We start from the raw sequence: 25,763 nt of genomic DNA on the forward strand, positions 1-25,763 counted from the left end.
AGTTAACCAAATTGTACAAGCTGAAGGTTCGTTCCAGTCTAGGACTAAATAGCATAAACTATGCCAAAATCCTCCTTAACTCCAGAATGTATACCAAAATTAAGGAAAGAAGATGAAACAAAATTGTCCTTTGGAAAAAATTAAAAAATCAAATGTGGTTCAGTGAAAGATAAGCTGCAAGTTAGGGAAAGCTTTATTACAGTTAAAAATTACTGCATTGGTTTAAATTATTGATAAGAAAAACATGCACAGAAATATTAGTTAACCAATTTTAAAAAATGGTTTCAAAATCTCCAAACCAAAGGAAAAATATATATATATATATATACATAGATATTTATTATGAGTATTTAAGTCATAAAATAATTTCCAGCCAAAGTAAAAAGAATATTTAAAGAAACATATTTCCACAAGGACTTATATGTACTTGTAGTTTATAATATAAGAGCATGATCTTAAGTTACACCATCTAGAATCTTAGAGGCTTCTCTGTATACTAAGCCTCTTTACTTCTTGAAACTTTATGAAAGGGCCAATGTGTCTGTTGAGAGAATTACTTGTTTCTTATTCTGTAGACCTAAATTGGATTTAATCATCACTTCATATATAACACATCCCTTTCCCCTTCAGCCCCCCACCACACACACACTCTAAATTTAATTAAAATAACTGAAATGAAACTAGAGATAATTTGTTTTTTAAATAGACTGCCACATGCTCCATTTACATAAAGCCCATTAGTTTGCATTAAATACAAATTAGCTGCTGATATGAATTAAATCACACATAAATAGTTCAGAATAGCCGCAGAACCCGGCATTTTAATTAATATAACAGTTAACCAGATTTATTTGTTGGGTAATCAAGACTCTTACTTATTTATTCTCCAGTACAATGGGCCAGGCGATACTGGCTGCCCTAGAACAGGACCATCGTTTTATAGGAATACAAATCTAGGAGGAAGATTGATTAGATTCCCTGACTTCAAAGTGTGCAAATGCTCACAGCATTCCAGTTTAGAAATTATGACATCTGGGAGGATGAATGCAGAATCCCCTCAAATAATTAACTCATACAAATTATTGATCACCTGAAATACCCTACTTGTGTTTTTCCTTCCATCCTTAGTTCTAGATTAATTTGAAGCAAGGTATTTTTTTTCAAGTATGAAATAAGTGTCTTTCGTTGCTATTCTTTATTTGACTAATTCATGCATCACTAATAAGTATTTCATAGTGAAGAAGAACTTTCCAGACTAACTAGAAGTTGGAATTTAGCAAAAGTGTCTGTTAGTCAAGACTCTTTTTGTTCCAAGTAATTGTGCCTCAAAGTGACTCGCTGCACATAATTCACATAGATAGGTGCACAGAAATGAAACCCCACATGCTGACTTTAGGCACAGCTAGATCCAAGTCTCTAATTAGGTCACCAGAATGGCGATAGCTCTTACCATTCCTGAGAAATGCTTTCCTCTATAGTTTCCTTTCCCTCTCAGACTATGCTGTCCTAGTGGATACACGGCTGTTAGCTGCTCCAGGCTTAACACAAGCTCTCAACAGCCCTGATTTTTTCCCAATACTTTCAATGAATATCCCTCAAAATGAGACTTCTTTGCCTCAATCATTTATGCCTCCGTCTATGACAATCACTGTGAACAGAGAGAACAGAATGCCCTGATTGGCCTGAGTTACATGCTCACCCCGGAATCTGGAGAAAGGACCAACCCCAACTGAATCATAAGAATTAAGAGTGTGTGTGTGTTGGGGGAGGGGATATTGATAAAATAGAAGGTTAATTGCATTCCTACAAAAATGATGGGGGAGGAATATTGATTCAATAAGTGCAGGAAGGAGCAGCTATCCATTACAGTATTGTAATCCTTGCTTTGATGCTAAATTGTTAGGCTTCTTCAGTCACCTCATTTAGGAACTGATTTATCAATCAGTAAAAAATCAAAGGTAGGCAATCAATATCTACCTGCAAAAATCCCTGATGCAAGCAGCCACAGCTTATAAATAGCGGCCATGGATATTCAGCAAATAAAGTACTTACAGAGAAAGCCTTCATCAGCCTTAAATCATGCTGTTGGACATACAGTCTTAAAATATCAATGCTACATTATGTGTGCATTCTGACTGAAGTTTAGAGGGGACTAATGAGACAGGTTTCATTGACTGTAACAAAAAATCCTGGGCATTTGTAAAAGGAAAATGCCACTTAAGTCATAATGTTAAAATTTTGACATAAAAAAGCAGCATTTCATATCATTAATAGCTGCTGAACCTAGGTAATTGCTTATATTTTCTGCCGATTTCAGTAACAACATTTCATTCCAATTTTATCCTCTTCCTTTCAGTCTCTTAAGTGTTATGTAACATATGACAAATATTGACATACCAAAAAACAGGCATTCTTAGCTTACTACGAGACATGAATACCTCTGCTAACTTTATGAAGCTTATGAACAACACAGAACCCTTCTAAAAATACTAGGTTTTTAAAAAGTTATAGAATACAGAGGAAGCCAATTATATCGAAATATAATTATCTCAAAAATTAAAATTATAATATTTGTTGTTCAATAACACATTAAATAAAAAGCAATACCATTGAGTTATATAATACCTGATACTTTGAGATACCATAACTTTAATATGATGTGAAAATATCTAATATTTCAATTGGGTAAATTGTTACAAGAACCACTAATACTAATGTGGTTTGTGGCCTATAATCACAATTGAAGGAAATGTAAATTTTAGTTCAAGGTTACTGAAAATAAAGATGTAAATTTTCCCATCCTCAAGCATGGAACTCTGCCAAAGGACATTTGGTCATGACTTGAGGAAAAAACTGCAAATCATTGTAATAAGGCATGCTATCCATCAGCTCTTGGACCCTTATTGCAATTTTCTTATTCATCTGTAGTTGACTTCCTGCCATATTTTCACAGTAGCAATTCTAAACTTTATTACCCATTTCTATCCCAACTTTTTTTTTTTTCCCTATGTGGTTAACTTTGCCTTCTCCATTACTTAGAAAGTGAAAGCAAAATGCCTCTAGTTTCCTTCTTCTGTATCCTAAAACGATCTGGATCTTGGTTGTTACCCCTTTCTTTAAGAGTCTTACAGATTATAGAAAATGTATGCCTGCCAGTTAATTGGTGCTTAATGGGAGAACCAAGAAATGTAAAGAAAAGAAGAAATCGTTCTAGCCATTCTGTAGTTAGGACTCGTAAAGAAAGAAAGATGCTATTGAGGACAAGAGAGGAGCTCTCGCGTTCGCTCCCTTGCTTGAAATTCCGTCCTGAGTGTATGCAGGGCCTCGTTTTCTGGTGTTAAAGATAATCAGGGTGGGCCCACATGTGACACTGTGATAATTCATCTATCCAAAGCTGGAAGATGAGAAATGTGGCCTAACCCAGCTCTGTCAGTCACCATGAAAGACAAAAAAGAGAAACCACTGGGATGGTTCAGAGTGAACCACACCAACGAGACGGGCTTCTCCCACCCAGCGCCCCATCTCTCGCTGGCTGGGCCCCTAGGGAACACAGAAGCCGTAGGAGCGCCTCTGCCTTCCTCATGTTGTCTTTGAGGGACATGGTTCCACGGTCATGAAGTATATTTATGTTTATTTCAAAAAAAATTTTAACAGAATATACATTTTATCATGAAAGAGAAAGAATCTGTTTTATGGCCATTTTTGCTGAGATATATATACTCACCAAACAAAACCCCTAGTGAGGTTTGAGGCTTTTCTTTCCCCTGAAGGGAAAAAGAGTTGAGTATTCTGCATTATGATTACCACATGACCACGTGGCTCTCTTATTACCCAATTCCTTTGATTTTTAAAGACAAAAACACTTAAGAAATCCTGATGATTTGTCAGTGTTCTGGCCAAAGGTTACTTGTACAAATAGAAGATTTGCAGATGCAAGTAATTGGAGAGAAAAGTTTATCCTATTTAGGAGAGCTGTTTAGCCCAAGAATACTAGAGTGGGTAGCCTGTCCCTTCTCTAGCAGATTTTCCTGACCCAGGAATCAAGTCAGGGTCTCCTGCATTTCAAGCAGATTCTTTACCAGCTGAGCTGCCAGGGAAGCCCTGTCCCATGTGATGTACCTTTTATTCAAAGATCTGTTTGTCTTCAGTGTTTGAGCCTACTATGGGAGAAAGACAATACAAGGTTTTTATTTCTGTAGAAATACTGTGTTGTAATCACAACTTATGTTTACTTCTTAATTAAAGTTGGTACCACCTGCTTTCCCAACGGATGCTTGAGGTTTAGCCTTTCGAGCCCCAGAGTCCTGCAGTTAAGATGACTCAGCTATTCTTTGCTTCCGCTGCTACTGCTCTCAGTAACATTAGTCTAACCTTCTCTATTCCGTGGCTCTTCCTTGTTTATTGATCTACCACCTGCCAGATTTTACTGCCTTCTTTTTCTTCTCACCCCGTGGATTCCGCTGGCTGGTAGCATACCACTTTCTTTCAATGTAACTCCCATTTTTGTTGCCCGCTGCTGCGTCTGGCAATATCGCTCATGCAAACCCGTCAAGGGAATGGTGTGTTGGGTCAGTGAGTCACACTCAAGTGTAGGGAGCATTTGCTTGTTAGAGCTCTGGGGCCAAGCCACCTCACTGTCTTCCAAGATGGTTTTAGAGTCGAATTGCTGATCCAGTCATTAGTTGCAGGAGTGGTGGGGTAATCCAGCACGAAGCATAGCAACCAGAGCAGAAGGAGCTGCCAGGTGTGGATACAGGGTTAACACAGCTGCTAGACATGTGTATTTTCTGATGATTTCATGGGACAAGGTTTGCTCTGTCCTCCAGAGTTCAGCTTTTCCCTGTCCACAGTTGGAAGAGTTCAGGCCTCCCCAAATACTTGTTTTCTATTGATATTAAAAAGACTCCTTTTCCCTATGTGTTCCTTACATGGGTCCCTTCTAAGAACTCGTATCACTCATTCTTTTTCAGCTCAGCTCTTTCAATGTTGCTGCTGAGTCACCCTGATAAGAAAATATGGGAGCTTTGCAAACTAAAAGATTAGGTATTAAACTGGCAAATTTGTTTTTATTGTTTATTTGTTTGTATGTGTTCTTAATCTCTGAACAATTACTCACATCCATTTAAGTTCTCTAAACGTTTCCTCTTGGTGCTGCGGTTTCTCTGGGTTTAAAACTCGTGAGAGGACTGAAATCCATCACAACTAGAGATTCTCGCGTAATCATCATTTTTATCTTCCAGTGTCTGATACTGTGTCAGATGCAGAGAATATTCACAATAAGTATCTCATGAATGGAAATAAGCCTAAGCAAAATGAATTAGGATGGAAGTCTGTTGGTAGAACAGTAACAAAGTCAAATGCAAGTAACTGTCTGCAGTTTGATGATCCAGCTAAGTAGGGAACATCCACTTAGCTGCATGTTCTCTGTCTTTTCAGAGATAGAATTGTAAGTTCACCTATGCAAATGTTTGTGTTTGCATATGTCATCAGTTCTTGAACATACGCTTTCTCACCACTTTCTATACAAAGTACATTGGAAATACATTTGGTGTAAAAGAGAATCATTCTTTTTCACCTGGCTAACATAAATTCTACCTGTGGGTAAGTCATTGTGATTTTTAGATACAGATCAGGGACATCTAATTGTGGGGTGTGTGTGTGTGTGTGTGTGTGTGTGTGTGTGTGTGTGTGTGTGTGTATGCACATAGATGTACATGAGTAAGTCAAAAAAGGAAAAGATTGGAAATACTAAAAGAAATGAATGTAAGATTGGCCCAGAAAATTAAGTTAGTCTCTTCTCTTTGATGCTTACATATGTACTATGTGATGCTAGACAAACATGTTTTCCGCTGTGTGCGAGCATTAGTTAGCCCGCAGTATCAATAAGGAGATAGATGTAGGCATCAGTGCCTGGAAAACTCCATCCCTTCACAGTCAGCTGACCTTATGAGTTGGAAGGAAATCAGTCCAGTTACATAAAACATTGGCAGAGCATGTAATAACTGAAGTGGCACTAATAGTGAAATACAGCAAATGCTCCAAGTTCTTTTAATAGCAAAAGGAGGTCAAGCTTCCAGATGTTTCCCCTGATTCATAAATAATTGACTACCGTTACTGTTACACTGCATTGTAATGGAGTTAGACCATGTGGCTAGTATTAGTTTGACTAGTATAAAATAGTTCAACTGGTATTTAAGAAAAATGTTAAGTCAATTTGAATATCATTTATTTGTAATGTCCTTAGCATCCTATTTTATACCAATTTATCTTTCCAGCCAATGTAGTATTTAGATAGTAAAGACTTTCAAGTAATAAAATTATTAAATAAGTGGAAAATTACAAGTTATCTCTTGATCCCAAAGATCTCTTGATCTGAACATTGCAGTTCTTGTTGAAAATGTTTATTCTGTTAGCAATACTGATAAAATCCGCACACAATACCTGTATCCCCTCCCTGTGGCTTGCATTTATTTGCTGTGTGTCTTCCCTTCACGTTTTTAACCTAGTTGTTGTCCAAAGGTCTCTGGAAACAAACAAACAAACAAAAAACATTTTGTTTTCAATAGACTAACTGCCATTGACTTTTTTTAAAATCCGTGCTCCACTAAACTATCCTGCCTTAGAATTTATGTGTCACACCTCTGACCACATCCTTCTCCAGCCAAGCCTTAATTAGCATTTTGATACTTTCTCTGCAAAGATTCAGTAAAGATTGATAGCAGCTGCCTGGATAGCTATTTTATATTGAGTGGTCAAGAAAACCTGCATTAACGTGAAGACATTTAAGCTGATATCTGTGTGATTAGAAGGCATGCAAGAGCAAGGAAGAAGCAGAGGTCCCTAAGGAAAGAGCAATTTCACCATGATCAAGGAGCAGATGGAAATCCAGGGTGGCTCAAGAGCACAGGGAGAGGGTCTAGTGGCAGGGAATCGGGACAGGGCATGGGCCAGCCAACCACGAAGAGCTTGGAAAGCCAGAGCAAGGCATTCAAAGTGTACTTCCCAGGTGATGGGGAAGCACTGTGAATTGAATGCAGTGGAATGAGATGAAATTATACATATATATATATATATATATATATATATATATATATATGTATGTATTTAAAATATTTTACTGCTCAGTAGAGAATCGATTGTGGCAACTATGTGGCAGTGTACTGTGGGAACTCAGGTTGGAGATGAAGGTAACTTGGACTCGAATATATGAAGTAAAAGTAAATGGATTCCAGATATATATATATATATATGAGATATAATCTTGCAGCTTAGCTAGCCATGAGAATAGGGAAAGAGGAAGGAGGATGGCAATATGCAGTATTTGGATTTGGCTTGAGGAGCTTAGAGGACGAGGGCATTTCAGTCCCTGTTTCCATTTGAGTCCAAAGGCAAGGGGAAAAAAAAAAAGAAACACATGTTCCCATCAAGGCAGTCAAGCAGGAGGGAATTCCCTCACACTCAAAGGCATATCAGCCTTTGCATTTTATTCAGGCCTTCAATGGACTGGATGAGGCCCACTCATGTTAGAAAGAACAATCTGCTTCACTCAGTTTACCAATTCCTATCTCAATTTCGTCTAGGAATACTGTCACAGACACACCCAGATAATATTTGGCTACATATGTTTGGGTGCCCTATGGCCCAGTCAAGCTGACACTTGAAATTAACCACCACAACAGTTCTGAATTCATTTCTCATGCCTTTGATCTTGTTACTATAGGTTCAAGGAAGATGGTTCTCTCTGAGGGTATACAGTCCACAGATGTACTGGGTACAATTCTGATTACCTAGTCAAGAGCAGCTCTCCTGTAAATAATCAGTAAAGATTTCACCAATCCTCTTCCCCCTTCCTTTGGTTATTTTCACAGTAGCTATTTGTATAGGGGAGGTGGATATAGCCAGGACTTCAAGGACAATGCTATCCAGTGTCTGACATGACACCACTACCAGGGTACCTAAAATTTGATCGAGTTCTTCTAATTCAGTTCAGTCAGTTAAGCTCAGTTGCTCAATCATGTCCGACTCTTTGTGACCCCATGGACTTAGGCACACCAGGCCTCCCTGTCCATCACCAACTCCCAGAGTTTACTCAAACTCATGTCCATTGACTCAGTGATGCCATCCAACCAGCTCATCCTCTGTTGTCCCCTTCTCCTCCTGCCTTCAATCTTTCCCAGTGTCAGGGTCTTTTCAAATGAGTCAGCACTTCACATCAGTTGGCCAAAGTATTGGAGTTTCAGCTTCAACATGAGTCCTTCCAATGAACATTCAGGCCTGTTCTTCTAATTAGGTGGTAATTTTATGGAGATGAGTTCATAAATGAAATTCGGACTCCTGGTTCTCTATACTGATTCTGCACTGTGGGTATATATAGTGGTGCTTGTGATTATTTATAGTCATTCTACCCTGTGGCCATTTAACTGGTCACCTGAGTATACAATCAGGGTGTGTGTGTGTGTTGTAGCTGGCAGAACTCTCCCACTGCCTCGCCGCTTGGGGAGTAAGCATCATTATGCAGGAAAGTTCAAGTGAGAGATTCTGAAACTGCCTACTGAACCCACTTTGCCTTGGCAAAATAGTAAATTGAAAGCAATAGAGCATCTCAGGAGGAATAGTGTTGCAGAGATTAGTGCCACTCTCAGACCCTCATTGGATTCAAGGATATTTCCCACCATCCCATTCAATTCACCTCTCTGACTCTTAAAAAAAGCAGGTGAAATGTGGCAAATGACAGTAGACTAATGTAAACTTCGCCAGAGAGCACTCCCAGTCTCGGCTGCCGCGCTAAATGTGTTCTTACTGGAGCAGGTCCACAGCCACTGTCTCTTAGGAGGCTATCGATCTGGTGGCAGTCTTTCTTCTTTAACCCAAACAAGAGAGAAGCAAAAATCAATTTGCATCCACATGGCATTCATAGAAGTTCAGATTCAACATATTGTCCCAGAGCTACTTTATCTTTCCTGTGTTTTTAATAGAAATACAGTCACAGGGACAAGATCATCTTTACATTCTACAGAATGTCAGCCAGTCCACTGTATTTATGGCATCAAACAAATTAGATCTGGCAAGAAGGAAGCAAAAAGAAATACTCTGGACACCCTAATAAAACACTTCCGTATCAGTGAGAGGGAAATAAACTCTCAAAAGGCCCAGGGGACCGCCACATGATAGAAGGTTTTAGGGCCCAGTGTCTAGAGGCATGCCGGGATATCCACTTGAAAGCAAAAAATAACAATTGTTCTACTTTGCCCCTTCCTACACTTCCTACTAGTAAAAAAGAAACATAGAGATTGGTGGGCCTCATTAGATTTCGAAAGCAAAACACATTTTGTAGAATATAGGCATGCCTTAGATTCAAGGAATAAAATCAGCAGATTGTTATGACTAGATCCTGGTCCCTGTCAGAACGTTGAATTACAAGTTATCATGAAGGCTTTCAGTTCAGTTCAGTTCAGTTCAGTCACTCAGTCGTGTCCAACTCTTTGCGACCCCATGAATCGCAGCATGCCAGGCCTCCCTGTCCATCATAAACTCCCGGAGTTTACTCAAACTCATGCCCATCGAGTCGGTGATGCCATCCAGCCATCTCATCCTCTGTCATCTCCTTCTCCTCCTGCCCCCAATCCCTCCCAGCATCAGGGTCTTTTCCAGTGAGTCAGCTCTTCGCATGAGGTGGCCAAAGTATTGGAGTTTCGGCTTCAGCATCAGTCCTTCCAACGAACACCCAGGACTGATCTCCTTCAGGCTTTAGGGTCAATCACCTCTCCACTCTCCAGCCTTATTCTCTGCATTCTCCTGCTGAACGCTCTCATCTCCATTTTATACGTGTTCCCCAGGCCCTGATGGTATATATGGATGCTAAACTTCCTTAGGCAAATAGTTTTGATACAGCAGTGGCTGTACTTCTCAATGAGGCTGTGCTGAGAGATGTGACCTGCCTATTGGCTTGAAGGCAATAAGTGGTGGGGGCAAATCCTGCAGAGAACAAGCATCATCCTGCAAGGTACCTGCCTCCAGTAAGGTGATTGCATGGTTTTTACGGAAAAGGAGCCTTCTTCTGCAAAGAAGCAAGAGGAAAGGTGTTGCTTCTGCCAACCAGAGGTTTCAGGGAATCTAGGGACTCCAGAATCTCAGTCTTGCCCAATCAAATGGCCTCATGATAAGTGTTGGAATCCCTGTCTTTTTCTATTAGAGACCTGATTTTGACATGGAGACCTATTTAGGATGTTCAGTTGGTGCAGTCTGTGTTTTGGTTTCAGAATAAGGGGATTTCTTAAAAGCTGCAGTAGAGGTTCTTGGGCTTCAGTAGTCATTTGGTTTTCTTTAGCCTACTGCTGTCTTCTGCCACCGATTCCAACGCCAATTCCAAAAGCCTGCCCTCTGCACAATTCTTACAATTATTTTTGCCCCATTTTATTAAAAACCGACTGCCATTGTAAAATGCAACACCGTACCTTCTATCTGAACCTTATTTAACTTCTTATTTAACTGCAAATCAAACCCTTAGCAATTGCAAAGCTACCATACACCATAATGTATCATCATCCTGCTTACCATCAGTGAATAAATTGTTACTGCTGATAGACCTATGAGTTTTGTCTTTGAGGGCCATTCCTGACACCAGTTTTAATCTGAGTTCTCCAGAAAGCGGGGCCTGAATCCTTGAACTTTTACTTGAGTCTCGTGCGGGGGAGAGGGTGTGAGGGGGGAAAAGGTGAATCAGAAAGAGACATCACCTGTAAAAGGATGTGTTGTTTAACTGGGGATTGCATTGTATTAAGTGTGACTTATTGATGGATTTCACTGAGACTCTCTTCCAAAACGCCATATATGAACAACTGCTTCTCAGTATGGTCTAAACTCAGATGGAGAAAATGTATTAATCACCTCCTAGGTCACTCAATAGACCTCCTATCTCACTGGTTCAACCCACAGAGTTGTCATTCACATGCATCTGGCTTGTGCACGCGTGGACACTGAGGGGCCCTAGATGTCTCCTGCGTCAGTGTGAACCAAGGACCTACAGGTGTAAGGCTTACGGCATGCAGCACAGACCCATGGTGAGGCAGTCTTGGCTTATGCCATCATGAGGCTGGTTGAAACTTGGGCACAGCTGGATTGTCTCAGCAGCACCCAAAGCAAGACAGAAAAAGCTAGAAAAATAGGAGAGATTATATATAAGAAATGTTTCTTGGATAGACCAAAATGTGGGCTGAAGAAGCTATTGATGGCTCAGAATAAGAATTACCCAGTACCATTTTGACACTCATATTTGTGTTGATATAGCTTATGAATATATATGTCCTGCTGATTTTATTTGGATTTTCAATTTGCATATTAGAACTACAATATAAGTAAAAAAGGATTTCTACCCAGATACATGAATATCTTCACAGTGGTACTAATTTTTCTATTTTATAATAGATATGAATCTACCTGTCAGCAAGAAAACTGAAGAAATATAAAGCTTTTGTTTTTCTCTCTGTGGTTACTCACATGCATGTGTGCACATACACACAGAGAGGCAGATAACTATTATTTTCACTAATAAATGAAAAAGTGTATTTAAAAAAAAGAGAGAAACCATGAGCCATTCATATTTTCTATAGATCTCATCCTGGATATCTTGGTTGCATAGACCATAGGGAAAATAAAGCATTTTTTAAGGAATCTTAAATTGCAGAAACACCCCAAAATATATCAATACAGAGGTAGTCAGCTAAATGTGATCAAAGGCATGTATGTGGATGAGTCTGTGTCTCACACAGGCATACGTGTAAGTGGAAAATCTGTTTCCTTGTCAGGCTTTTGTTATTATCCCACCTCCATGTTTCAGATAACTCTCGAACAATTCAGATACAGGCTTGGATCCATTCTGGCAACTTACAGTAATTGTTATAGGTATTTTTAAATACAGATAATGATTGATTCTTGAATAAATAAAAATTGATGGCATAAATACCGTGCATGAATGTATAATAAATAATTTCCAAAGCATAATACATGTTAAAAAGTATGGTGTTTGTATGTATGTGTTGAGTTTGTATTGGATTGGATAGTACAATATTAAGTCTACATATTTTTACAAATAAACATATCAAGAACTGAATAAATGATGATGTGTATGTGGCAAAAACAATCTAAAAAGTAGATTACCAAGTGCAAGCCAGATAAGGATCCGAATTTTTCAACCCTTTTTGAAGATAATATTTTTTTAATGTTTAGATTGTCTATTAAACTTTTGAAATCAAACATGCTATACCTCTTGGGAACATCCTGAGAATTAAAGGAAAGCTTTATTACAAACCTCCAATAAAGTAGAATTCTGCCTCAAGAGCTACAAAGTTTTGATAAAGATGGAGAAGTTAAAGTGAGCAAGTGTCAAAATGAACAGAATTTTGTTGGAGTCCTAATTGCAACCTAGAGAATTAGCAAAATCTACAGTATTATGTATAGTATATTTAGGATGTACAGGTATTTTACAATAAAATTTTAAATGATTTGCTTTAGGGATTCCAAGTTATCTGTTATAGGAAAATTTGAAGCAAATAAAGTGATACCAAATCATAAATGGTATTATTAAGTAGAGATAATCTAACCTGATCATGCAAATAACATCAATGTCAATATAAAAATTTATGTACAACTCTGAGGAAAGTTATTAAGCACTGCCGTTCTTAGGCTGATATAAAACAAGTCCTCTGTCCAGACATCCCTTGATACACCCAGCAGAAAAGCATACTGGTTGAGGCAGATAACTGGCCATAGAGAAGCTTCGGTAGTGTAACTGTGGGGGAAATTTGCCGTTTACCTTCCATTGTGGTTGTTATGAACATGTAACTATACTCTGTATAGTTGTTTTTTCCAGGGAGTTAGATAACCATGAGCAGCACATTCAGGGCTTCCCTGGTGGCTCAGAAGTTAAAGCGTCTGCCTGCAATGCAGGAGACCTGGGTTCGATCCCTGGGTCGGGAAGATCCCCTGGAGAAGGAAATGGCAACCCCACTCTGGTATTCTTGCCTGGAGAATCCCATGGACAGAGGAGCCTGGTGGGCTACAGTCCAAGGGGTCGCAAAGAGTTGGACACGACTGAGCAACTTAACTTTCATTTTCACTTTCAGATAACCATGAACAGCACTTTACTTGTAGAAAAATTTAATAACTTGTGTTTATAGGTGTCCAAATATGGTATTGTGTCATGCTATCAGATGTACCACAATTTGAAACTGGTAGATACGTATTGTGTTTAACAAAATCCAAATGTATTTATCAACAAACAAATGTTTGCACAAGGAAAGGTTTGTGTTTTCAAAGTTAAACCACCCTATATGGTTTTTCAATACCAAAAAAAGTAGACTTTTGGTGTAATCTTGACTAACTATAATTAAATATTTATTCTTCTTTTAAAATTTTAAAGAACCTACGTTAGACTGATCATTAGCAGTGGATAACATAGCCATCATATAATTATTTTATGCCGTACTCTGAATTGATAAGCCTTTATCCTTTGTGTTCTGTTCCATTCAACATCTCATGTTAGGTTTGCTGTCACCTCACTTTTCAACCAAAACTCTCCAGGCATCAGTTTTCCCAACAAAAATAGCTCATATTTTTATGAAGAATTAAATATTTTAAATAGATTTACATAAAAACTTATGCCTAATTGGGCTTCCCTGATAGCTCAGTTGGTAAAGAATCTGCCTGCAATGCAGGAGACCCCGGTTTGATTCCTGGGTCAGGAAGATCCCCTGGAGAAGCGATAGGCTACCCACTCCAATATTCTTGGGCTTCCCTAGTGGCTCAGCTGGTAAAGAATACTCCTGCAATGTGGGAGACCTGGGTTCAATCCCTGGGTTGGGAAGACCCCCCCCTGCAGACGGGAAAGGCTACCCACTCCAGTGTTCTGGCCTGGAGAATTCCATGGACTGTATAGTATAGTCTATGCGGTCGCAAAGAGTCGGACACGACTGAGCAAATTTTACTTTCACTTTCATGCCTAATTAGTTAACTCTAATGAAGTTCATTATTTCTTTCTTTACAGTTGCTGTTAATGAATTATTTGAAAAGTAGCAAAAGCTGAAAAGGTGGCATCTGTAATATCTTTAGCCTATTAACTCTGTGAATATATACCTGAATAAATGGGAACACGAAACTCATTTTTAGTCACAATATTATACAATAACATTTCAATATATTTATAGATAACTATAAATGAAATGAGGATTAAGCATTTCACCTGAAATATCAGTAATTAGAGCACGTCTTTGGCTGGAAATGGTGTTGAGTCACCTTTCTCTCAGGTTTTGGGTTTATTGCTCTCTACTTCAATCGGTGGTTCCACTCATTGTTGGTGTGAATTTTCCATCAAATATGAATGTTACGGGAGCCTATAATTTTCTCATAGTTTTATGTTTTAGATAAATAGAAGTTCACAAAAATCTACTTTGAAGGGAAATATGAAAATCTTTTCAAGAAATCTAAGCAAAAGTTGAGTTTTTTACAATCCAGAAAATCAGAGCCAAATGTTTAATTGCTGATGCTCACCAGCTATTAATCACAGGTGTCAGTGTTCAGAAAGAGCCTGTCCCTGTCAGTTACCTCACCAACCTTTGAGATTTTTCAATACACTTAAGTCTCCTTGTCTCCTGGCATTAACTCAATAGATCCTACTCTTTCAACTATGTCACAAAGACTAGTTGCTAAATTATTGCATAATGTACTTGGGCATTAGCAATAACTCGTGTCATTAGAAAATGAGATTAAAAAAAAAAAAAAGAAAATGAGATGAAAGGGCACATAGTTTAAAAGAGGAATATCATTCGATATCTTTTCTTTGTTCTTTTCTTTCTCTCCCCTTTTCACTTGTGTAATATTCCAATAACCCAGAGCCAGTCGCTCAGGCGTGTCTGACTCTTTGCGACCCCATGGACTATAACCCGCCGGGCTCCTCTGTCCATGGAATTCTCCAGGCAAGAATACTAGAGTGGGTAGCCATACCCCTCTCCAGGGGATCTTCCCCACCCAGGGATGGACCCTGGGTGCCCTGCACTGCAGGCAGATTCTTTACCATCTGAGCCACCAGGGAAGCCCGCAGAAGACATAGTGACATCTAAAGAATTTCTCTCCATGTGTTTCCTGTGCATCACCCTTCACACCAAATCCCAGCGTGTATTTTTCAGCTAATTTCATAAGATTTTTAAAAATTATTTTCAAAATTCCTTTCTATTTTCCCAGTTTTATTGAAAAAAAAGTAACATATTTAACAGTATAAATTCAAGATATGGTATGACATTTTTACTTACATGTATTGTAAAATAATTCCCACAGTAGATTCAACGAACATACATCATCTCATATAGATACAATAAAGAGAAAAGAAAAAAGAAAACAATTTACTTTCCTTGTGATGAGAACTTCTAGGATTTATCCTCTTAACTACTTTCCTGTATTTTGCACAGCCCAGTCATCATCATATTGTATCACCACCCTAGCAATTACTTGTCTTAGACATGGAAGTTTGTACCTTTTGACCATATAAGGTGATTTTTTTTTTTTTTTTTTTTTAGAAATAAGAACATAGTTGTGTTCCAATGAAGGAAACAGTTGGAAGACATATCAGAATATAAAGATATTTTGATCTTACTTTAAGATCTGACCTTCTCTCCACCAAATATTTGTGAGTCCCGGCAAGAATTCTAATTCAGTTGACCTGTCACCACTCACTAGTAAATACATTATCTGCAAACCATACGGCTATCGACGCTGGAACACTGCCCATTCCCTGTGGTTCTTTAAAAAAAAAAGAAAAAAAAGACTATCTCCCCCTCTGGGAAGTGCAATCATTTATTCTACACAGGTCCTAACTCTTTTCTTCAGCAACATTTTTGGGGGTTAAAGGAATGTAATGATTACCAGAAGAACCAGAAGTAGTTAAAAAAAACAAGATAGAAAAACTCAACCACTTTAAGTAATAGATGTTCAGTTTCTTGTGCAATTTTTGCAATCCAAGTTGCTTCATTATTTCTAGCATTTATTCCTTCCTGAGACCCAGCTAAAATGTTTGCCCCTTATTTGCAGCCTTATTAAATATGGATTACTCTACTTCTGCATAATATCCCACCTTGTGGAAAAAATTGAGACCTTCCCCCGCCTTCCTTTTGTCTCTTCAATTTCTTTTAATGCAGTGGTGATTAATTTGCATTCTTTCCTGTTAGAGGTTTACACTTTTTGTCCCTACTCATGCACATATTTTTAAAGCATTTATATTTATTTAATCCTAATTCAAGTGGAAGGCTTATTTGGAAGGCAATGATCCATTGCCTACTATTGAATGATAGAAAGAATAGACAGGGTATGTGCTGGGGTTCAGCCTCAGCAGGATCCAGGGGTACCCTCAGGACGAACGGCGTCGGCGAGAAAAAGAGAGAGCGAGAAAGACCAGACTGGGGGTGTGCAGCAGAGTCTGGCAAATCTTTATTTTTTACCGTAGCTTTTATATTCTAAGTTAGTACATTTTTTAAGGGGAAGATAGTTTAATATTACATCAGCTTATCCTTCATGAAACCAGGGTGTTTTCTGCATACTTCTTTGTAAGAGTCTTGTATATTATCTTCTGGCCTTGGGGCCTATTGACATTTTATGACCTAGGTGAATGCAAAGCTGTTTTCCGTAATCTATTCTTTAATGAACACAAAGGTCAGTCTTTTTGCAGAAGTTATCGGTTAAATTTATCTAAAAGGTTTACCACACAAAGACTCTGCAGCTCCGGGGAGGCAGCCCCTGTTTAGCATTCCTGGTTAAAATTAACAATTCTAAACTCTTATTTTTCTAAATCTTTAACTACAACCACTTTTAGAATAATATTTTTATGTTCTCTAATAGGGCTTCCTCACCCCGGAAGGGCTCTGTACCTATTAGGGCCTTTTGTGTGATCAGGTTCTTTATGCTGTTCGTGATTAAGGTATTGTGAGTAGTCATGTACATTAATACGCATTTGCCAAGCAGGCTAGAATGCCAGCAAAGGGGTCTAAATGGAAACGTTCCTTTCATCCTGGATAATCTTATAGGATACCACATCCAGGGGACACATTAAAGTTCTAAGTTGATTCTGTTTGGAGGGAGATCGGGGAAGGCCTTCTGCCTGTGTCACAGAAATTAGGGAGTAGTCTAATGTAGCAAGCATCAGAAAGACAGAGGTCATCTTTAAGGTGAGCGCCGGGGCAGCTTTTCGAAACCCCTGAAGTCCTGATCCACCTTGCCTGTCAGGTCTACTCCTCACGACCTTGACATAGGTGGGACCTCGTGTGCCAGCCCCCGGCAGGTATGCCTTTATGAAACATTGGAAAGCCTTTGCTCTAAACCAGGAACTATATTAGGCACAGACAGTATCTCATTTAATCCTCATGTCACAAATATGGAGCAGGTATCATTGTACATTTGTGGTAATTTCAGAGAAGTTAAATACTTTGCCCAAGATCAGAGAAATAAATAAGTAAACTGTAGATTTGAAGCTGGTCTTCCAGTTAAGCCTTATGCTCTTATATTCAATAACTGGGCCTCTTAGTACTCAAAGTAGTGTCAGGCAGATAAAGCTTATTCATTACATTTCAAAGACTTTCACTGAGTCCATATCCAAAGCTTTCCCTACCAGTAAGAATTTCAGAACGTCTTGGTTTAATGTCTATAGGATTTAAAGTAATAGTATCTATGACACCACACACTTTCAGTTCCTTCACTTCCACATTAGCATTATCAAAGTACCCTTCTGAGCAAATCTGGCTTCATAAAAATGACATTGTAGCTACACTTGCTTGGTTGTTGAACAGCAGTTACAGTATAATTAGGGCCACTTAATGGAAAGCGTTACTGAAGTGCATATCGTTATTAATCAAACTCCAATATAAAGCTGGCTACAGTAATAATGAGTGCAATTATGGGCTGATGAACTGTTAAACTTGAAAACTGACCCTAACCAAATTTTCTTTCTTCAGAAAATAATAAAACTCAAAGGGCTGAAAATCAGTTTATTTCTCTGGGCTCTCTTGCCACAAAAACAACCTGGGAGATATTTTCTCATGCTCCGTGTTTTATAATTTCATGCACACTGGAGCTTGTAAAGTGGTGTGAGAATTGGAAAATGTGACCCTAAAGATAGGGTCAACTCTAATCTGGACCTGACAAGATTTGATCCAGTCCAGACTCGTTACCTACCAGACAATGTGGAATTTTATCCAGCTACTTTGCAGAGTTTCACACACATCACTATTAAACATAAAAAGTGGCCATTGAGCTTGAATTAGCCAGCAGGCAAATTCAAGCTCAGGATAAAGTACTTGTTCCTTTAAAAATATTTGACAAAAATCCCTACAGACTTTTGTAAGATGAAAGTCCCGAGCCGGTCTTCTCTAAATCTTGGACTGGCTATTTGACAAACCTTTAATGACACCTGTATTTCTTAGTATCAGAGAGTGTGTTTAGAGTTTATATAATACTTGACGTGTTTAAAGCATGGTTTATTACCTTGCCTTCCTTTCGCTCCACAAATCTTTCTACTTAAGCTCCTTTATAAATGAAATAGCCTTGCTTTCCCCAGTAATGATTAGAATGTCTTCTCACTCTTAAGGCTTCCTAAGCGTTTTTTTTGCAGATGCATGGGATGGCTGTCTCATGTCATTTGATCACTGGAGAGGAAAGTTCCTGGTCTGAACCATGGGCTTGCATTTTATATATACTGTCAAAGATGGCAATTTTATCAAGTTAATAAATACCAATAAGAAGAATTAGGAGAGATTTGCTAAATTGACTAAATCAGGCATCCCAGAACTATGTCCAGTAATTGACAGATGTGAACTAGATTTGAAACACATTAAAAATACAAAAGGGGAAGGAACAAAGAGAAAAGAAAATCAGAATATAAAAGCAATTGTACAATCTACTGAAGATGGAGATGAAAAAAATCCCCTTAAATGGAAGCAGAAGTGTAGAGGAGGAGCCTCGAGCATTCTATTACTGTTACCCCCACTCATGGATAAAGAATTGAGCCAAGCTCTTTAACACGCACTCACGCAGCCTTTTGTGACTTGGCAGCAGCCTCAACCTTCCTCCCATATGCATAAATGCATGTTACTGGATTGATAAATATGCCTTAAGGAATGCTTTCCTTGCCTCATCATCACACATTATCTTACGTGTCTTTTCAGCAACATTGTTGATTTTGGTGCATACCTGTGATCTTGAGGATTCTGCAAGTGGAGGGGGTATGGTTAGGGAAGAAAAGTTCAGAACCACCTGATGAGAGAATTCAGCTCAATTTCTCAGATTCAGTCTCCTTTTAGCAACTCTCACTATGCCTAAGCATAATCAATAATTCCAGATGCATTCACCAATAATTTTCTCTGTCCAGTCAGCCCAAATGGGCACTATTTCCTTACTGAATAAAGACATAGATGAAGAGCCTTTTAAAGACAAAAATATTAGCTAAATTACCACTATTACAATGTAGCTATTTTTTCTGTCATGTTTCAAAATATGATGTTTTCCACTTTATGTATTGAGTTAGTTTGACTCTGAAAGTTATTCTTAGACAAAATCCTTCATCTTGTTTAAGGCACATTCATTTCATATATTCAATAACCATATATAAGTGATGCAGTTAGGAGAATATACTTTGATGACAAAGAAGGGCTATTACAGTTTTATATGAGCCCTTTCAGCCATCTAATGGCACTGAAAGCTATCTGTATTTTTTTAATAATTGAATCTTAACCAAAATACTATCACCACTTTCTAATTGCACATTTGCTATTTTTATAAATTTCTAACAATTTTAACAAATATTTTAATTGGAGTGTTTTTATTTCTACCAAAATTTGTAATAATTGCTTCATTCAAAAGAATCAAGTTATATATGAAAACCACCAGAAATCCTGCCTTTTTTTGCACACTTCATTAAGTCTTTACTTGTATTCCAACAGTGGAATGTCCTCTAGGTACTCAATGGAAGATTCATGTAACTAGGTTTATTTGTTTTTTGTTTTTAATTTTTTTCATCTGAAATAACATTGTGCCAAATAAATACATTTTGCTAATGGATACATCATCTTCAAATATGTAGTTAATATTTGTATTGTTCCCTGTGCAACACATGCTTATGTTTAACTTCCCAAAAGCTCTGTTGCCTGGATGAAGTAATGTGTCTCTTCATTACATTAGAGATGTGCCCAGATGAAACTGCTGCAGATTACACAGATATATCAGATCGCTTAGGATGAAAAATAACCATTCAGTTGGCCTGCCTGCATTTGAGGTTTCCAGTCAGTAGTGATTATTATATCTCATAGAGCAACCTTACTTTTAGCTACTTAACTTACTATTTTTCTGATATTTCCTGCAAGTTTTAAATAACCGTTCCAGCTTCCCAAGCTTGAGGCTTGTCAAACGATCACAAGATGAACAACTTTTACAGCTTTCTCTTAAACTATAAAAATGGAAGAAAAGTGGTAGAAATGTGTGAAAGAGAAAGTGACAGTGTAACAGTCGCCAAGTTTTAAGGAACCCAAAAACACAGCTATACGTACTGAGAGAAAATAAATAGATCATTGTACTTCATTGCATGAGGGGAAATCCGAGGCAGCTCACTCATTTTCCTTCCCACAAAGGGCCCTCTCTTAGTCCTTGCTGCTGCTGCTGCTAAGTCACTTCATTCGTGTCCAACTCTGTGCGACCCCATAGACAGCAGCCCACCAGGCTCCTCCGTCCCTGGGATTCTCCAGGCAAGAACACTGGGGTGGGTTGCCTTCTCCTTCTCCTCTCTTAGTCCTTACTAAGCCTGATAAGAAGGAAGAGGTGAACCGAGCTTACTACTTCTCTAACTGCACTAAAGTATCAATAACTTCAGATATGCAGACACCACACTCATGGCAGAAAGTGAAGAGGAACTAAAGAGCTTCTTGATGAAAGGGAAAGAGGACAGTGAAAAAGTTGGCTTAAAGCTCAACATTCAGAAATCTGAGATCATGGCATCCAGTCCCATCACCTCATGGCAAATAGATGGGGAAACAGTGGAAACAGTGGCTGACTTTTATTTTGGGGGGCTCAAAAATCACTGCAGATGGTGATTGCAGCCATGAAATTAAAAGACGCTTACTCCTTGGAAGGAAAGTTATGACCAAACTGGACAGCATATTAAAAAGCGAGACTTACTTTGCCAACAAAGGTCCATCCAGTCAAAACTATAGCTTTTCCAGTAGTCATGTATGGATGTGAGAGTTGGACTATACAGAAAGCTGAGTGCTGAAGAATTGATGCTTTTGAACTGTGGTGTTGGAGAAGACTCTTGAGAGTCCCTTGGAGTACAAGGAGATCCAACCAGTCCATCCTAAAGGAAATCAGTCCTGAATATTCATTGGAAGGACTGATGCTGAAGCTGAAACTCCAATACTTTGGCCACCTCATGGGAAGAGTTGACTCATTGGAAAAGACCCTGATGCTGGGAGGGATTGGGGACAGGAGGAGAAGGGGACGACAGAGGATGAGATGGCTGGATGGCATCACCGACTCAATGGACATGAGTTTGAGTAAACTCCGGGAGTTTGTGATGGACAGGGAGGCCTGGCGTGCTGCGGTTCATGGGTTGCAAAGAGTTAGACACGACTGAGTGACAACTGAACTGAACTGAACTGCATTAAAAACTCAGCACTCATTATTCAGATAAATTAAAAAGTATGATAGAAGTTTTGCATCTTCACTAAAATGAGTAATCATTTCACCTACTCCTGAAACTAAAGCAATGTATGTATGTGTATAAGCCTGTATGGGTGTGTGTGTTATATTCATTTTCCCATCTGAAAATGTTTACCACATTTAACTAGCACAAAAGTTAAATCATATTCTACTGCAGGCATCAGGTGGGAGTTTAAGAGGGTACATCTCATGGACAGAGACTTTATAATAGTCTCTACTGAGGGTTTATGTTGTGAAGACTCCTTTTTTCAGGTAGAAGAGGAGTGTTCAAATTAATCCCATCAGTCCAGGGCCCAAACAATTATTAGAGCTAGTTGTAATTTCTAGAATCACTTTAACTGAACTGTTAGAATGAAAAAGTATCTGAAAAAGCATCTGATTCAACTGCTTTATTTGCAGAGGAAAATACTGGGAAAGAAACAGAGAGAGAGAGAGAATAGTGAGCAGGAATGTCCTAAATCTGCTCCCGGTTGTTGCCAGAAAAAGGGCGAGAAACCATGTCTCCTGGAGGCTGCTTCTGAGTGTTTTCTACCATTTTAGAAAATTAGTATTTAAATTATGTAATGTGTTATCCGCCTTTGAACAGTTCTTTGTTGGGGTCCCTTTAAGCAACAGATTACGGCATTTAAAACAGTTTGATATACACACTTTCTACCCTCACAAGAGAAACATGATCTGGGCAGTGTGGTCTAGGGTAATGGCTTGAGAACTGCAAGAATCAAGATTTCACCCTGACTTTGCCAGTAAATAGCTTGGACTTGATCTTCACAGGTGCAAAATTAAGGATCTTTGTAAGATTGCATTTGTGTCTATTCCAGTATGATTTATGTCATTGTTTATCTCAATTTGCAGTCACTATTTGTTAAAGATAAAACTCTAACTAAAAGTATCTCAACCAAAATGTAAAAGGATATTTGTTAAACCTTCATTGAGAATTTTTACATAAAGACTGCAGTTATTGTAAACATAATACTTAGTAGAGTTAGTATTTTCAGTCAAACATGGTAATTTTAAAACAGTAAAATTCATCTTTTCCAAACATTTTGGTGACATTTCTATGAAAAATGGGGACATTTTCCTCTAATAAAATGTCCATAGACATTCACATACACAAAAATATTACCCTTAAATATTTAGTCTTCACACCTTAGAAAGAATGCAAATACTGATATATCCTTTTAAATATAAGTTTGCAAGGCAAGAACCCCGGTTTCTTCAGATGCCTTACTTTAAAGTATGTTAGATTGTTCATAGTAAGTGTTATCTCATTAGGCTTAAAATACTAAATTTTTCACGTCCTTGTAGATTGTATGAAATAATTCTTTTTGAATGTCTTAGGAGGGAATACTTTTTAAAATGACTTGAAGTTTTTTAGTTGTTTGTTTCATTTACTCAGATTTGTTTGATTAGGTTTTTTGGCTTTTTATTTTTTGTTATTAATATTAATGTAGGCATTTTACAGAAGATTTATACATTACATTTATTCATCATTTACTTCATATAAAATGATCTTGACTTTTCTGCTTGTCTCATGGAAGACAAGCCACAAGCATCGCTTCATTTTTTTAACTTCAAAATAACTGCCTGAGATAGTTATAAAGAGATATTCCTGATAGCTAATGTTGTGCAGGTTGTCTTTGATCAATGCAGGCCCCGTTGAGTTGTAAATACACCAGTGCTGTGAGAATCAGATTAAATCATTTGTTTTTTAGTCAGGTTTCAAAATTTCATTGTTTCTATCAACTCAGGAAGTTGCTGCCACTTAATACAACCCAAATTCTCTTAAACGAGGCTTCTAAAACTTTTTTAACTATTACACCACCAGCTATGAATATTTCGCCAATTTTTACTTTCTCAGGTTTGAATTTTGGATCATTTATTTCAATTTTCATATGTATAAAAAGAAATTACACTAAGGAATATACTTTTTCAAACTAAACATGCACCCCATGCTCACAGCAATTCTAATGCAGACATATAGCAAAATTGTTATTCTGAAATTTACTTTTCCTAAGTGTAAAGAAGCAAACTCTTTTAAATTTGTTCCTGTCATGTGAATGCCAGTATACTTAGGAAAAGGCCCTGTTAAAAGTCCTTTCTGTTTGTAAGCAGACAGCGGCTCTGTGCTTTAACTCTGCCACATTATGGCAGTCGGTCCCCACGCAGAAAGACCCCCATCTCACCTGTCACACAGGTAGACGTGATTCAAGCCTGTTCACATCCACGCGGGTTAAAGTACAACACTCCCGCCGTTGCAGCTTTCTTCATCAAGGTCTGCCTCATGTTTACATGTATTAACAAAAACGATGAATTTTGCAGTTAAAAGTAAATGAGTATTTTTAGTTTTTACCAAAAATATATTATCATTGTATTTCTCTACATTCATTTATGTAAATTTTTCAAAAGAAAGATATAATATATATAATATAAAGTGTTTATAAAAGCAAATTCTGTCTAGAAAGTGTTATTGTTTACTGTTCTTCTTGTAATTATATCAGTATATTGAAAATGTAAAAGCAATATTTTCACCTTTTGTCAGTCTCCAGTCACTGGTATTTAGTAACTATCTGCTAGGCTTCCTGTGAAGTAATCAGTGTTTTTAGGTAACAGTTTAATCAAAAGATCAAACGTAATCTTTATAGGATGACAGAAATTGCATTAATTTTACAAATTAGTGATTATAAATACTTCTGTTTATTCCAGGTTACATTATATTAGACTGGCTAAACAGGTAGCAAAAGGTTTTTAACATAAAGCAAGAAGAAGGAATGTGGCAGGAGGAGGGAAACTTGGGAATCAAGAGTAGAAGTTTATTGTTAACAGTATAGCTAATAAATATTGCATTGATTTATCAGGGATAATGGAGGAAAATCCTGAGCTTAGAAGAGACCAAAACTAAATAATCCCCAATGAAACATCTCTTGGCTGCCTAACAGAGTTTCCCAGGAGTCACTCCCACCCCAAGGACAGCAATGCCCTGACAAGCCCCTGTTCTGATACATTGTGCTATCGGTAAGTCCAGCATACCCGAGACATTTTGAAGTATGCAACGAACACTATTGTGTTCCATTTCACTTTCTGAGTTTTTCACACCAAGAATTATCATTTTCATTTTGCCTTTCATGTTTTCTCAAGCTACATCTGTGTTAAATTCTATTATTTTTAAAAAATCATATTAATAACAGCATGATCCGAGAAACCAATTTGTGTCCTCAGAACAAAGTGAGATAGTGTAAACATTATCAGCTGAAGAGGAAAGAAACATATTGTAAAATGAAGTTTCAGATTCATGTGTCTGAGATTTATTCTACTTATGATATAAAAATAAAAAAATCAGTGGAGAAGGTATCACTAACCTAAATTTTCAGTCCTATACGAAGGCTGCCAAAAATGAAAAAAATGTTGGCATCCAGAGTTATAATATGTTCCATGTCACATGACTCAGATGAGTTGTGGGAGGCAGCCTCCTGACGCTGCTCCCTCCCTTTTCCACGTCCCATCCTACTGTACTTTTCCAGTTTGGCATTTACTGAGTTCTCGGTGACTTGTGTCCCAAGAAAGCAGAGATGGCATTGAAATGATCTGAGGGCACTGGCTAAAGGAAAAAGGATAAATGAATTTTAAATTGGGCTGGGGACTCTTAATATATATTGATGTTTTTCAGTCACTCAGTAGTGTCCGACTCTTTCTGACCCCATGAACTGCAGCACGCCAGGCCTCCCTGTCCATCACCAACTCCCAGAGTCCACCCAAACCCACATCCATCAAGTTGGTGATGCCATCCAGCCATCTCATCCTCTGTCGTCCCCTTCTCCTCCTGCCCTCAATCTTTCCCAGCATCAGGGTCTTTTCCAATGAGTCAACTCTTTGCATGAGGTGGCCAAAGTATTGGAGTTTCAGCTTCAGCATCAGTCCTTCCAATGAACACCCAGGACTGATTTCTTTTAGGATGGACTGGTTGGATCTCCTTGCAGTCCAAGGGACCCTCAAGAGTCTTCAACACCACACTTCAAAAGCATCAA

The sequence above is a fragment of the Cervus elaphus genome, chromosome 9, assembly GCF_910594005.1.
Source record: "Cervus elaphus chromosome 9, mCerEla1.1, whole genome shotgun sequence".
NCBI classification, from domain to species: Eukaryota; Metazoa; Chordata; class Mammalia; order Artiodactyla; family Cervidae; genus Cervus; species Cervus elaphus.